Below are 17,410 nucleotides of genomic sequence, written 5' to 3' on the forward strand. Positions count from 1 at the left end.
GTGTTTCTTATTTTCTGGTATTTGAAGTTATTTGAGCTCAGGTTGCTATAGATGTTTTATTTTAGCCCATTATTTTTAAATTAATTTTTTAAGGCCAACCTTAGCATATTGGAGGCATAATTATAATATTTTAGAATGAATTTGTAAGAGAGACAGGGACACAAAGTTTGGGTCAAATATACGCAAAACCGCTCCCATTTTCCCTTTTCTCCTGCTCAGTGAGACACTGCAAGCAGCCAGGGTTCACACGTGCTTTCTTCCTTCTTTTCCATAAAAATGAATGGTCATAAAGTTTCTGAAAATTTAATTCTATTAAGAAATGAGAGAAAACAATTTAAAGTGTTCTACCATATTACTGGTATTTTAAAGGAACCCTAGATAAAAGAAATCAAGCTCTCCTATCTGGAATTTCAAATATTATGCAGTTGGTAGAAATAGAATTTTCTTAGCAGGACAGACTTTTCACCTAGGAATCACAAAGCCAACTAACTATTCAACTGATGTTAGAAAAGTAAAACAAAAACAAAAACACAAAAAGCCAAGAAGAGAATATTTTATCTGGAAAATCAGTATGACAATACAAAATGCGAAGAAAATGCTACATTTTTGATAAAGGTATTAATTAAAGATCATTGCCTCTGCAATCCAACTGGCCTTACCCCTAGCTCTCTGACTTAACACCCTGTGACTTGGGCTCAGGCACCTCCATGCTTCATTTTCTCATCTGTAAAATAAATAATAGCACACAGCACTTATTTTGGTAAATTATAATAATTAAGTGAGGCCGTATATTTACACATACACCACACATACATATGGTTAGCATTTAGCACAGTGCCTTCATGACATATCATAAATGCTTAACAAATATTAGTTATTTTTACCAAAGAGAATACAGTATTTACCAAAAAGAATACGGTATTTAGCATTTAATCTCATGATACCTTCATGTGATAAAAAAAAAAGCAAATCCCAATCAAGAGACTATTTCTCAAAAGGGAATAAAATTGAGGCATATTTACTTTATAGACATTCATCATGAACCCTAACAGTGTAAACAAAAGTATATCTAAGTGATTTATACCGACCCCCAATAAAAAAAATGAAGATATAACATGAAGATATGACAAGGAAAATGTTACCTTCATACTTAGGCCATTTTTTTCCATTTCTAATATGAAAACAAATCTTTTGATTTATTTATTTTTTAAATTTTTAAATAGCACGCAAGTGGGGGGAGAAGGGCAGAGGGAGAAAGAGAATCTTAAGCAGGCTCCACGTTTGACCCACGGTGGGTATCTATCCCATGACCCTGGAATCATGAGCTGAACCAAAATCAACAGTCAGATGCTCAGTCCACTGAGCCCCCCAGATGCCCCTACATAGCCAGGTGAAACTAGTCTCATCCTTGCTGCTGCCCTTGACAGATACAGGAGCAGCGTGGAGCTCCAATTCCTACATCTACCATCAGGAGACACAATTTACTGAGCTCAAAGGGAAAAACTGGAGATTCGTCCCCTAGCCACAGATGTTAGCAAAACAAGAGCATCCACCAAGAGTAAATGATATCTGAAAAATCCTGTCTGGAAACAAAGAATATCCTTAGTATGATGGTCATTTCAGAAACTTTCCTTGCATCCCACAGTGCTCCAGCATTTGCTAGACTGGTGTATATGATCTTTATGCAAAAACACAAATGGGCTTCCAGAAGGAAACGGCAGCTATAAAGAGGTCCTATAATTTGAAAAAAGGGGGGAAATGAAGGGTAAGAAAAGTCTATTCTCTTCCCCTTTCCACCCAGGCATTGTCCTTCTGCCCCTCTCTGCATTTCTTTGTCTTTTTTCTCTACCTTTGTCTCTTTCTCCTTCTCTCTTGGTGCATCTCTGCCTCTCTTTGTCTCTCAGTTTCTCATACTTTTCCCTCACATCTCTTGGGATAGCTCCCCTTCCCTCATCCATTTTGTGGGACCTCCAGAGAAGACAAGCAGTATGTAGACATTTTACATAAAACTAAACACTTACAAGCACTTAATATCAGAGCCAGCACATCTGTGACTGGAGAGTATCACAGTTCCTTCACTATATTATACCTCAGCTTTGACTTTTACATCCAAATTTATAACTACCCTATTGCTCTAGCCTTTTATCATTCTCTTTTGTATATTGTCAAACAATCTTGGTTAACTTGTTTCACTTAGTCTTTCTAGCCCCAATAAATTATCCCCCTCAAAATACCCATGTTATCATTCTATTTTGCTCAAGAACCATACTGAACCATCATTGTCTTTTGGATCAAATTTCAAAGAATGAATCTTACATTCCAAGATCTCCTATGAGTACCCAACCCTATTCTAAACTGACTCAGAACAGCTCACCAGCTCTTCAGGCAACCTCCTCATGATACTCACCACTAGCTTTCTCCAGCTTCTTTCTGTTTGCTCAGAGTATCTTCATCCCCTTGAATGGCCACACCCATTCACTTTATCTCTAACATCAACTCTTTCAACCTCTGAAGAACCTTCTAATGCTAGTCTTCTTTTTTCCTAAGATTCCAATTATTTTGAGAAATACATGATAGTCTTTTTCACATTTTTCTCTCTAGGGCATGAGAATAGATTTCCACCCCCACCCCCGATCAAGTTCCTTCTCTGTATGTGGAGTTACATTATAATTTCCATCTCTACCTAAATCATCCACACACAGGTGAGTCTGCCTTGACCATTCTCATCATGATCATCAGCCTTTATTACGTATTTTCTCTTCAAGAGTTGATTAACAATTTTAGGCTCTCCTGTTGTCCTATTTTTACTCTGCTATTACAGCTGGTTATGAGAGAATACATGCTCTATGTGCCCTCTACTCCTGCTTACATGGGTTGTTTCAGGTTTTTAGCCTCTGAAAACCCTAACTAAGTGTACTAGTGCCCTGGTGGATGAACGTATGCAGAGATGAAAGCAGGCTTACGTAACTGGCCAATATTAACTGGAGTCATGTTTGGCATGTTCACAAAACACCTGAAATTGCTTTTGCTTCTTGCCCGCTTATGTGCATCTGACCTTTCAGTCTGTTCAAATGATTTACTTGGTCCTTTCTGCTGAACGTGAAGTACCAGAAGGACATGATGCCATTTGGGTATCTGAAAAAATGTTGTCTTTTTTTATTCTCAGCTACTGCCTAAGGAATGAAGTTAGTGGGGTGGCAGGAATAGGTAAAGTAGAAACACTGATTTTTTTCTTCTTTGAATTTACAGAAAATCACAATTTAAAAAATTCCAGAAGGAAACCATTGGTGTCCTAAATTTTTTTTAACTTTAAATTTTTCCAGATTGTCTTAGACTTTGTGTTATTTATCACAGAACGGTAACACGAGGTCCCAAACTAAAAACACGTAACATCTTAAGTATCACCAACAAAATTTTGAATTTGACTCTGCAGTAGTTGTAGTCTTCACAAATTGTGTGGTAGTATACACATTTACATGAATGACTTACAGAGTAACACATCTTCAAAGCTTATAAAACTTTATAGCCTTCAAAACAATTTTTCTGGACTTAACTCACTTTAAAATTTTGTTTTTAGAGTTCAATTTGTTACACATGTGTACTTCCAGATTAAAAAGAAAAGCCAGACGTTCATTCTAAGAAGTAATTTAAATTGCATATTCCCATTATAAAAAACTAAACACCATTAAAGAAGAAAGATTTCCTTCCCTGCATTCCTGCCTCTGATCCTACTGCCCTCCTACTGTTCTCGTTTTTTCCACAGAGAAAATGTTTATAGGTTGACATTAATGTATTTGGGTATATGCAAATATTTAGTTTATGCTTTAGCTTTTTATTAAAAAAAATAATGCTTGTCCATGGTCAAATACAATCCAACAAAAGCCTCTTTCCATAAACAGACACCAAATCCCTCTCCAAGAAAAACTGCAAGCTTACATCTGAGCATATGTGTGATGTGTGTCTGAGAGATATGTGGAGGTATAGACATAGAGTTATAGAAACAGAACATACTGGATTCATTTTGGCAGAGAGCAGAATGTATTAATTGTTTGGGTCCTTGCTTTTTCCCCTTATGATAATCTTTCCAAATCAGCACACAGAGAATGACCCGTTTTTAACCACCACGTTGTAAAGCGGCATTCCATTTTATCCAATCCTATTTATGAACACTTAGCTTCTGTAAAGCACTCTGTTAACAGAGAGAATGCACCAAGAAACACAGTTCTAAGTAAATCTTCGCGTACGTGCGTACATCCGTAGTAAAACTGTTGAGTTAAAGGGTGTATTTTTCACTCTGATCTTTGTTGCCGATCGCCCTGTAAAGATAATGTCTTTCCACTGGTATCTTCCAGACACTGTGTATTAATGCTTTTCCGTATGAAGCACTACAGCGATGTAGAGTTCAGGCTCCAGTGAATGACTGTTTGGCAGCAAAAATTAATTCAGCCACTTTATAGCTTTGTTCCTTTGGGCAACATACTTAACCTCTCTGTGGCCCAGTTTTGTCATTTGCAAAACAAAAATTCGTTCGAACAACAGACGTTTATCCAGTACATATTGTGAGCTAGGCACTTTTCTAAGTAATAACAGTGCAACAGTGAACAAAGCCGACAAATTTACCCACATCCATGAATGTTAAATTCTAGAGGAAAATAATAACAAGCTACCTATCAGGATTTTGTGAAGATTAAATAAATTGATTCCTGTAAAGCACTTCTGACAACATCTGGCATACGGTAAATGTTCAGCAAACCTGTATTATTACTGTTGTTGTTATCACTACCGCCTTATTGCTGTCAATATTACTTCAAAAGAGAAAAAATGATTTGTCGATGTTTTAACTTCTTCTTTAATAATTTCACCAATACTGAACGTATCTTCATAGGTTAAAATAAAACATGTGAATTTCTTTTGCTGCAAGTTGCTGCTTTATATTTCAGTTCACCTTTTATTGCTTAGCGCTCTCTTCTCTGAATACCGTGTAAAAGCACTCTCAACATCTAATAAATTATCTTTTCTGGGACACGTGACTTACCATGCAGAAACTTAAGGATTTTTAATGTTTACTTATTTTTGAGAAAGAGAGACAGAGCATGAGCAAGGGAGGGGCACAGAGAGAGGGACACAAAATCTCAAACAGGCTCCAGGCTGTCAGCACAGAGTCTGATGTGGGGCTCGAACTCATGAACCATGAGATCATGACCTGAGCTGAAGTCAGTTGCTTAACCCACTGAGCCACTCAGGTGCCCTGAAACTTTTTTAAATCTTCAAATGCAGCCATCTTTTAATTGCTATGGTCCAAGGTTTAATGTCATTTTCATAATAGCTTCCTTAATCCAAGATTGTCTTATAAAATTCCTTCATGTTATTCTCCAACTTTCATACTCTTGTTTCTTTTTACAAGTTTCCTAGTGGATGTAATTTTCAATTCATAAATTCAGGAATGTAGAAATTATGATTTTACTTTTTCTTGACTCATTTATTTGAATTCTTATCCTGCTTCATTGGTATGGAACCTAACTTCAGTCTTCATGTTTCCTTTTAGCCTCCCTAAAGTTCTAACAAGTCCTACAGACACTCATAAAGCCAAATCCGGGGGAAACCGCCCTCATAACTTATTCCTTTGTCCAAATGCGGTCACCTCCCATCAACACAGCACTTCAGAACTCACAGCTTAAAAAAAAAAAATAAAAAAAAAAATTCCCTGCTTAGAGCACAGCAATCTTTTGTTTTAAAACCACCCATGACATTGTCTACCTAGATGCACTCCCCAGCCGTTTCCTCCCTGGGGTCTTGCTTCTTTGCTAATGGCTTGCTAGCAAAGCCTACACAGACATGTCTCCCGTGCCTCTTTTTCCTTAACTCTCCCTCTCTGAGGCCTTCAAAGTTTCTAATATGAGATGACCTATGCTAAACCTTGATTCTGATCCAGACATTTTATCAATCCCATACCAAAGCTCAAGTGTTTCAAAAACAAAACCAGAATTTCTCCTTAATCTAGCTATATTCCTTTCCTTTAGCAAGGAGGCAAGAAGGCCGAGTAAGTAAATGGGACAAGAGGAAAGTAAGAAATATAAGTAGAAAAAAAAAAAATAGAGAATTGAATATTTAGCTTGGTACATAGAAGTGAACTAGAAACACTAGAAATGAACTCTAGCCACATTAAGCCAGAAAGTAATTAGATCTCCGTTCTCCAATCTCCATTAGAACTGGAGTACCTAGAATACAAAGCCAACAATGAGTAGACTCCGGCCATTGGAAGAGACTGCTATAAACATGACAGCTGCCTCCACTAAGCCCAGCCTCCACAGCAAGTACTGCTCAACTCTGGCCACTGGATATCACCACTACAACTGCTGTGCCATTGCTGCTGTCAAGCATGCAAATTACTACAACAACCACTACTATGTAGTTGGTCGTAATGAAAACCTATCTCAAGGTTGATATGCCTCTTTATGTCATAAGCTACTGACTGAAAGTCTCTTTTTTGGAAATTGACTGGTAGGGATTGAGTCATGGGCTTTCCATGCGAAGGCACCTGCCAACGAGAATATTTGGCATTTCAGCTTTTATAGAGTACAGTCATTACTGACACATAAGGTAAGTGACTCCCCAAATGTAAGATAGGAATTTCTATGACCGGCACCTCGTAAAAAGATAAATGTTTTACTACAGAGTCTCACCTCTGGCCATCCAAAGTTAGTATGTTTATTTGTGCTTCCAAGCAAAACACACTCAATCCTGTTTAATTCAAGTAGCCCTCATAGGACACCACCAGCAACAAAACATACATGGAACGACTCCCTAAAAAAGCATGCATTCAAGATATTATCAGTTACCACATCCAGATCCAAGTCCAGGGTCTCTGGGAGACAGGCATTCCTCCTGTGGTTCCACCATTCCATAGGAGTATCCTTTCACATATTGAGAAAGTGAGAAATTTCACCATCACCACCACCATACTCCTTAAGAAGAAATATATCTAAATTTAGCATGGAAGAAAATAAAAGTATCTTCAAGAGGTATGAAGAATTTTTTAAGTACTTATTATTCCCCTCCTGTATCACTCTTTGTATCATCTTTGACTTCAACTAGTACCTCAGGTGATTAGAAATTTGGTACCAGATATAGAACCACAGCCATCATTCCAGAGAAATTTAAATACTTAACAGATTCTGCTTGTGATTACTGCAGCCTCTATTGACTTTTACACTGGACCTAGAAAACTCAGCCTAATCACTAGTTGGTGACTGACTGGTGATTCCCAGTCAACATGACCCAGACAGGACTATGTACTGATTCATTAATATTTTCTCTCCAATTAAGAAACAGCAGTTGAAAATTAGTAGTTCATGTCACCAGCTGGGTCTTTGGAGGCAATTCGTTAATGAGAGATAAAATGTGAACCCCTTCCAAAATCTAATGCAATAGTTTAAGGGGAAGCAATAGTTAAGAAGTCAATGCATGTCTGATAACAAGGACTTGTTTGAGAGCACTTTGTGAAGTCTAAGCCCTGATCAGAGACTGGTGCTACTGTAGAGCTGGTTGGCCTTACATCTATGACTTCTTTTAGAATTAGGAAGGGGGAGTCTGAGGACAACATGGAGAAAGAGATGACTGGAGCTCATTTTCCTTTGGATGCAAAGATCTGTACTGTCATTTGGGCAGGGATCCCAAGACACAATTATATTTACACAACTCATAAATAGGCCTTGTTTTTCAAACTCTCCCTTTTCTCTTTCCTACTCCAACTGTCATTGGAGTATTTAATTCTCCTGAACCATCAAATGAGAATCAAAATAGGATGTGTGCAAATCCCTAAAGTCAGCCCAGTGAAAAGCATTCTGCAAAGTGAGTGACAGTAGTAATTAATACAAAGGAAAATGTTGGGGGGTATGGAGGAAAGGGTAATGAGTTTGGTTTTGCACATGCTGTGGCTGTGGGGTCTGGTCACCACTGAGTTGAAGGTGTCCAGTAGGAGATGGGGATTATGGATCAGGGCTTCAAGAAATAAGCCAGAGTTGTAGTTGCATTTGGGAGTCACTGTCATAATCCAAGTCCGATGTGTGGTACTGACAATCCAGATAAATTCTATGCTTGCCAGTATCACATCAAGTTTATTTTTTTTAATTTTTACTAAAAATTATACATTTTGTAAATGAGAATGAATGCAACAGAGAATGAATGCAAAAGGACCAAGGATAAAACTCTGACAACCACCAAAATTTAAACAGGAAGACTAACTGGAAAAAGAATCCACAAAAGATGACAAAACATGAAACATTTCAGAGTCTTTTCTTTTGTCTTGAAAAGGAGACACATTTGGAGCTCCTGAGTGGCTCACTTGGTTAAGTGTCCAACTCTTGCTTTCCACTCAGGTCATGATTTCATGGTCATGAGACTGAGCCCTGCCTCAGGCTCAGCCCATAGCATGGAGCCTGCTTGGGATTCTCTCTCTGCCCCTCATCTGCTTGTGCTCACTTGCATTCTCTCTCACACTCTCTTTCTCTCCAAATAAAGAAATAAAAAAAATTTTTTTAAAAAGGAGATACATTTGATTTTTTATGTTATTTTCAAGTTTTCTTGTTCAGTGGGTGGGCAGGAGACTGGGGTGAGAGTTCTAAAATTTGTCTATGGGACACCTGGCTGGCTTAGTTGCTAGAACATGTGACTCTTGATCTTGGGGTTGCTGTGGGTTCAAGCCTCACATTGGGCATAGAGATTACCTAAAAATTAAAATCTTAAAAAAAAAAACAACTTTGTATATGGGTACATGCCAGTCACAATGTTCAGAGGACACTCAAAGACTGAGTGTTTTCATTGAGATGAACAAGGGGAATCCAGAGGAGAAAAGATTTCCATGTGGAAGGATACCCCTGACATGAAATATGATGGAGAAATGGGGTAGAATGAAGAATGGAAATAGGCTAGGAAACAGGAGAACATGTCATCTCCTTTCCCCTCCTCCCACTAGGCTGTGGTTTTTCCTTAATATATCACATTCACACTCACCATTCCCCCCATGGTTTACTGGATACTGCACTGAACTGAGTTTCTTATTACCAGATGCTCCCTCCTGAGGCTCAAAGGTTTCTGTCCAGCACCTAATTCCCCATCTATCCCACATACAGTCAAAACTGCTCTTCCCCTAAGGTCTAAGACTAAATAATACACGAGAATTCTGTCATGGCACACACCCATTGAAGCTACAATTGTTAATCAACCTGAAAGTACAGGTTTCCATTCTTTTGTGACTTTGTCATAGCACTCCCATTCTCAGAATTCTTTCTTCCCTCAAGGTGCAGGAAAGACATGGCATTATGCACCCTGGACAAAGTAAAGGATGGGGCTTTTCCCTGCATAGTTCAGCTAACTTTGAACTTCGGTGGGTGGCAGTCTTCACCATCAATGGCTCTTCAGACTCGGAATCCGACACAACCAGAAATAACTGCCTACAGAAGAATCCCAGCACAGCACTGGACACATGGAGCATTTCAGTGTAAACTCTGCACTTGCCCTTACTTGGGGGAGATTTCCCACAGTGGGCAATTACCCCATGTGAGAACCAAAGGCTATTTTGAAAACTGCTTTTTCCGAATGTTAAGAATCATGAATATACGCATATGATCCCTGGGATCCTTCTTCACTTGTACAGGGGATCGGCTCCACCAAATTCATTGCTCTAATATTTTTTTAGTTACTATGTCAGAAACAAACATATTTCTGAGAAGGGAAGTCACTAACAATATGATAAATTCTATGCTTGCCAGTATCACATCAAGTTTATTTTTTTTATTTTTACCAAAAATTATACATTTTGTAAATGTTGATTTACTTATTTTTGAGAGAGGGAGCACAAGCAGGAGACTAGCAGAGAGAGAGAGGGAGATAAAGAATCCGAAGCAGGATCTGAGCTGTCAGCACAGACCCGGACACTGGGCTCAAACTCATGACCTGTGTGACGGCAACGTGAACCAAAGTCAGACGCTTAAATGACTGAGGCTCCCAGGCACCCCAACAAATGTACATTTAACACATTCATGTGAGCAGTAATCACACGACTGTGTTTAATGCCTCCTGAGTAGGAGCCATTTAGGATATAAAGCCATCTATAGCCCAAGCTTGCTGATGTTTCAAGGCATAGACTGCCCCAAGACAGTCATTAGTGCAATTAAAAGAATTATTTTACTTTTCTAGGAAGCATAGGTTCCTTGTAGCTATTTTTTTAAATATGGTTTGTTTTGTTAACACCATTTCCAAATGATGGTCCTAGGAATAGTATCCATTCAGAAAGGGACAGCAAAAAAGGATAACTGTAGAATTTCTAATTTTCTAGTGACATTTAAAATAGTTAATGATAACCATGCAAACCATTAGGGCATCCTTACGTAATTTTTAAATTGTATTCAAGTTAGTTAACATATAGTGTCTTGGCTTCAGGGGTAGAACACAGTGATTCATCTCTTACATCCATACAAGTGCCCTCCTCAATGCCTACCATCCAGTTAACCCACACCCCCACTCACCCACTTCCTCCAGCAAACTTCAGTTTGTTCTCTGTATTTAAGAGTCTCTTATGGTTTGCCTCCCTCTCCGTGTTTATCTTATTTTTCCTTCCCTTCCCCTATGATCATCTGTTGAGTATCTCAAATTCCACATGAGCGAAATCATATGATATTTGTCTTTCTCTGACTTATTTTGCTCAGCATACTACTGTCAGTTCCATCCATGTTACTGCAAATGAAAAGATTTCATTCTTTTTCATCGCCAAGTAGTTTTCCATTTTATGTGTGTATCATATCTTCTTTATCCATTCATCGGTTGATGGACATTTGAATTCTTTCCATAATTTGGCTATTGTTGATAGCACTGCTATAAACAGTGGGGTGCATGTACCCCTTTGAATCAGCATTTTTGTATCCTTTGGATAAATTCCTAGTTGTGCACTTACTGGGTCATAGGGTAGCTCTATTTTTAATTTTTTGAGGAAACTCCACACTATCTTTCAGACTGGCTGCACCAGTTTGCGTTCTAATCAGTACAAAACGGTTGTCCTTTCTCCACATCCTTACCAACATTGGCTGTTTCCTGAGTTGCTAATTTTAGCCATTCTGACAGGTGTGAGATGATATCCCATTGTGGTTTTGATTTGTATTTCCCTGATGATGAGTGATGTTGAGCATCTTTTCATGTGTCAACTCCACACACAAAAAACAAATATCCTTATGTATTTTAAGTAAATAATCTTTGTCAACTTAATAGTTACTTCTTTTTTTTTTTTTTTAAGATTATTTATTTTGAGAGTGGGGTGGGGGGTAGGGGAAGAAAGAGAGGAGAGAGAGAGAAAATCCCAGGAAGGCTCTGCACTGACAGTGCAAGGCTGGAACTCATGAACCATGAGATCATGACCTGAGCCAATGCTTAACCAACTGACCCAGCCAGGCACCCAAGTCCGTAGTTGCTTCTATTTAATGAAATACATTCCCTGGTAATCAAGATAACCAGTATTTTTCCCAAATAATATAAATTAACTAATTCCAGGTTTTGTAGACAGATGATACATTGCCATCAACTTACATTTCTTTGTTATTTCTCTCTATTCTCATTATGCGGTCCCAAGAGTAATGTTTAAAAGTTGGAGGTTTATGAACATTCTCTTTACCAAGATAAAGGGCTGTTCTGTTAGCTAGGACTCAAACAATAGATGGAACAAAAAACTTACAGATTTTGGTGTGAGTGGGATTTAAGTTTTAAGAGCTACTTGTGAATCTATTCTCACAAGCATCTCACACCCTTTTGGAGCTTGTGTATCAACATAGAAACAGAGTACATTTAACAAAGGGAATTTAATTTGATCTCCTGGCCACTTCCCTCTTACTACACACTTAATCTTTTTAGCCAAGTGCTCTATTCCTACAGAAATGAGAGCAATCAAGAACTAAAATGCAACAGTCTAAGGAAAGAGGTAATATTTAAACATATAAACTAGCGATAAAGGATGTCTATGAACATACTTTGTAAATAGCCCTAAAACACATCCTAAGTAAATGTTTCATTATCCTCAGACACAGCACCTGCTACAATGGAAACCACAAATAAACAGGAGGAGCACTAATCATTAAAGAAATCAGAGCGAATAGGGGCTCCAGGCTGGCTCAGTCGGTTGAGCGTCCGGCTTCAGCTCAGGTCATGATCTCACAGTTTGTGGGCTCGAGCCCCGCATCGGGCTCTGTGCAGACAGCTCAGAGCCTGGAGCCTGCTTCGAATTCTGTATCTCCCTCTCTCTCTGCTCCTCCTCTGCTCATGCTCTCTCTCTGTCCTTCAAAAATAATTAGAAACATTAAAAAAACAACAAAGAGAAATCAGAGAGGATAATTCAAACTTCCATGGAAAGGAAACTGGAGAAGATGAAGCTTCAAATATGTTATCCATTTTAAAAGTCAAAGTATGCCCACTGATCTCTTCATTAGAATTTATTAATTCTTCTATCACTTAAAATGGTCTGAGAGAAACAGCAATGGTTTACAAGTACTCAGAAAATATAAGCAACTCACCAATGTTACTTACCAAAGAGGTTTATACATCAAAGCCTCAGTTGGCCTAAATTATAATGATAATAGTCAGTGTCGGGCAGAACTGCTCTGAAGATTACATGACATAATTCAAGTAAATTCTGGCATCTAGTACATAGTTACTAGTAAGGGATAGTTAAATGCCTTATAAAATCAGCACCCTTTATCTAATTGGAAAATACTGAGTACTTAATTCACTTAATTCTTCGTGATGAATAAGGCTTTATGGATTCTTTGTCAATCTCTCTTCTCCTTTTTAAGGCCATTAAGTTAGGTGATTTTATCTTTTACTGTGATTTTAGCAATTTGAGAGTCTTCCTCAACTATCTAATTGTTTTCCTGAAGTTAAACAATTTTATGACTTTGGATTGTTTTTCTGATTCTAGCCAAGGTTTATAGCCATATAAATCTAAACACCTTTCTATAGGGCGCTTGGGTGGCATAGTGGGTTAAGCATCCCACTCTTGATCTTGGCTCAGGTCACAACCTCACTGTTCATGAGTTAGAACCCCACATCAGGCTGTGCCCTGATGGCACAGGGCCTGCTTGGAATTCTATCTCTCCTTCTCTCTGCCTCTCCCGCACTTGTGCATGCTCTCTCTCTCTCTCAAAATAACTAAACAAACTTTAAAAAGTTTTCTAAAAAAGATAAACAGCTTTGTATAAATTATAAACTAAGGTGAGTATCTATCTGTTTAGTGTTTTCACTGACTGCCTTACCTAACAATAGCAAATCCTAGTCATGCACTTGATTCTATGAAAGCTTTAGGGGGTGGGTGTAGACTGCAGGCTTTCATTTGCATGAGGCCACATTTTATGAACTTGCTCTACACACACGCAGTTAAAAAGACTAATCAGCCAACAGTAATCTTTCCTAGTAGCTAGTCTTATGAAAATGGTGCTATGAACCTACCTTATTAGGATTTTATGTCCTTGCCTCAAAGGGTAAAGATTCCTTCAGCTCCATGTATGACTGTCTTCATAGAAGATGTTAACGCAGAGAAAATCATGTAGGAATCTGAAAATTCTTCTTAGATGTAAAAGGTGGTGTTAAGGACAAATTCCAGGCTCTTCCCCTCATGGGACAAGCAAAGTGTTACCAGGAGCCTATACTGTGGCACTTTCCCTAGTTTACTGATAGGACTGGTCGATATACAACTCAACAAAAATATACTTGGCACCCATGGCAGGTCTTGGGCAGATTATATAAATGGATGTGAAACAGATACAATTAACATTTTTCACCGTCTATCATGTGCCACGAACTGTATTGCATGACTGTAACAGCCATTACTTAAATTATCTCACTCATCTTCACAAGCACTCAGGAATGCTGTTAGCAGTGTCTTTCCAGAGATGAATAAACACTTTTAGAACATGAAGTCATTTTCCCAGGACTCAGTTTAAATCCTAGGGTTTAAATTCGGTTTATGTTGCTCCAAAGCCCATTGCATTTGTGTAATGTCATGTGGACATTTATAAGGTAAGGAAATAAATACAATTAAATGCAAGTGTATGTGTACATACATAAATTTATGCATATTTATGCACATGGACATACACTTATGCATTTATATGGAGAGCTATAGGCGATCAGAGGATGTAAGAACTGGGAATCTGGGCCTACCAGCACTACATGGGGGAAAATTAGTTGAAAAATAAATTATCCAACTGAAAATCAATTAATATTATACACCATATTAAGGGAATAAGACAAAAACATTTGACAATCTAGTATTTATGATAAAAACTCTTAACGATAACGGAGGAATCAAAAAAAACTTCCTAAAACTTGTAAAAGGAATTTAGTAAAACCTACAACTGTCATCAAATTAATTGTAAAATATTGACAGCATTAAGACTGGAAACAAAACATAGATGTCCATTCTCACCACTTCTAATCAATATTATACTAGAGAGTAGTGTCATTATAATTAGGCAAGAAAAAGAAAAGGCAGCTACATTGGAAAGGAAAAAAATCAAATGATCTTTTCAGAGATCATCCTATATATAGAAAACTCTGAGAAATTCATATATACACAAAAAATAAAAACCTCAAGACCTATCATCAGATTAAATGAAATCAGTAAGGTCCAAGGTTTTAAGAGTAATATTAAAAATACAAAAATATACAAAGGATACAAATACACAAAAATAAACTGTATTTCCACCAACTAGTAATTGTATTTTATTTTCTCATAATCTCAAAATGATATTAAAATGACAATTCTATTCACAGTACCATCAAAGAAGATCAAAATATTTAGCAATAAATTCAATAAAGGAAGAGTAAAACCTGTACAGTGAAAACTACAAGACATTTTTGGAAGAAATTTTAAAAAGATTTAAATAAACAGAGATATATTCCATGTTCATGAATCAAACATAATAGTAAATAGAGCATGACCGAATACTCACTGTAATCACTATTATTCAATATTCTACTGAAGATCCTTGTCTCACACACACACACACACACACACACACACACACACACAGAGAAACACACACACAAATGCACAGAGTAGACTTTACTTCCGAATTATATAATCAAATCAAATACTCTAGAGGTTACATGAAAAAAATTATTAGAGGGGTGCCTGGGTGGCTCAGTTGGTTAAGCATCCGACTTCGGCTCACGTCATGATCTTGTGGTTCAAGCCCCGTACCAGGCTATGTTCTGACAGCTCAGAGTCTGGAGACTTCTTCAGATTCTGTGTCTCCCTCTTGCTCTGCCCCTCCTCTGCTAATGTTCTGTCTCTCTCTCTCTCTCATAAATAAACATGAAAATATATATATATTAGAACCAACATTCCTAGGCACAAAACACAGACAAACACGTAAGAACAGACTCCTTCCAACCTATCTGAAATGAAAAAAAGTAAAGACAGAGATGTTAAAGAATTTGGGGATTGATTTCAATACAATTAAAATAAAAGTTAGACAGGTTTAATGGAGAGAATTGTAAAACTTTATTAAAGGCATTTAAGAAGATGAAGTAACAGATTACACCTTGTTGAAAGAGAGGAACACTAAAGATATCAATTCTCCCTAAACAAATCTATATGACAACTTCAGTTCTGATCAAAACATCAAAAAGATTTTACAAGGCAAAAACTTTCTAAAATTCATATAAAAAAAGAGAAAGGGGCACCTGGGTGGCTCAGTCGGTTAAGCATCCGACTTCAACTCAGGTCATGATTTCATGGTTTTTGAGTTTGAGCCCCACGTCGGACTCTGTGCTGACAGCTTGGAGCCTGGAGCCTGATTTGGATTCTGTGTCTCCCTCTCCTTCCCTCCCTCCCTCTCTTTCTCAAAAATAAATAAACAGTAACAAAAAATTTTTTTAAAGACATAAAAAAAACAGAACCTCCTGATGTCAAGATTAACTATAAAGCTATAGTAATTTTTTCAACAATGTTGTATTGAACCAGGCATAAACTAATCATGCTGTTGTATGTACTACAGACTTCAAAAATACATCCAAGCATATATGGTGAACTCAACTGAAGAAGAAATGTTACTTTATGTCAGCTGGGAAAGGAATAAATGGAGTTGACTTTCCCTTTGGCTAAGTTGAAGTGTCTAGCTCACACACAGAATTCAAATTGAGTAAACACCTACATATGAGAGACAACAAATTTTAGAAGAGAATATGAAAAAAATCTCATAGTAGGGATAAGTTTTTATTTTATTTTTATTTATTTATTTTTGAGACAGAGAGAGAGCATGCACATGCGTGCAAACGGGGGAGGGGCAGACAGAGAGAGGGGGAGAGAGAGAGAGACAGAGAGAGAGAGAGACAATCCCAGTAACACTCCACACTGTCAGTGCAGAGCTCAGTGCAGGGCTTGAAGTCAGAAACCATGATATCGTGACCTTAACTAAAGTCGGATGCTTCAACAACTGAGCCACCCAGGTGCCCCAGGCTGTTTTTAAAAATAACATATACATGGGGCGCCTGTATGGCTCAGTTGGGTGAGTGTCCAACTCTTGATTTTGGCTCAAGTCATGATCCCAAGGTCCTGGGATTTAGCCCCACATCTGGCTAGATTCTAAAAGTGGAGACTGCTTAGGATTCTCTCTTTCTCTTTCTCCCTTTGCCCCTGTCTCTTGCTTTCTCTTTCTCTCCCTCCCTCCCTCAAATAGAAATTAAAAAAATAATACACACACACACACACACACAAAGCTATAAAAGGAGATCAATAAATTTCACTACACCAATATCAAAAATTTATGTATGTCTAATGAAGCAATACTGGAAGACAGGCAACAACTTAGAATATGTAAAATAAAAACCAACTAACCAATTAGGAAAATACAAACAACCAATACCAAAATGGTCCAAGGATTTAGAATACTAATCTCAATCTAGACTTCCAGAAAGCAAGAAAAAAAAAATTGACATTTTTTTTAACATCACTGTTATTCAAGGAAATTGAAAGTCTACTAACAATTCAGTACCATGTAACATCACTGGCAAAAACTAAAGCCTGACATCATCAAATACTGTTTAAAATAGTCAGCTAAAATCTGGTGATAAAAAAAGAATTGGTCTAGACTCTTTGACATGTAACTTGCCACCATATGAGAAAATGTGAAATTTAAGTGACTTATGACAGAAAATCCATCCTGTTCAAGTTTAAAGAAAAAAGGGAATTTACCAACAGAAATTAAAAATCCAAAGAATATATTCAGAATTTAGGATGTTTAGACACAGACGTACTATCAGTATCAAATAACAAAAAGAAGAGAACTCACCCTTTTACTCTGCCTTCTTAGTAGTGTTTTTCAATGCATTGGCTCATTCTCAGGACATGGTCTTTCCCCAAGTGGCA

Source organism: Panthera onca, chromosome A1 (assembly GCF_046562875.1).
Source record: "Panthera onca isolate mPanOnc1 chromosome A1, mPanOnc1 haplotype 2, whole genome shotgun sequence".
Classification (NCBI taxonomy): Eukaryota; Metazoa; Chordata; class Mammalia; order Carnivora; family Felidae; genus Panthera; species Panthera onca.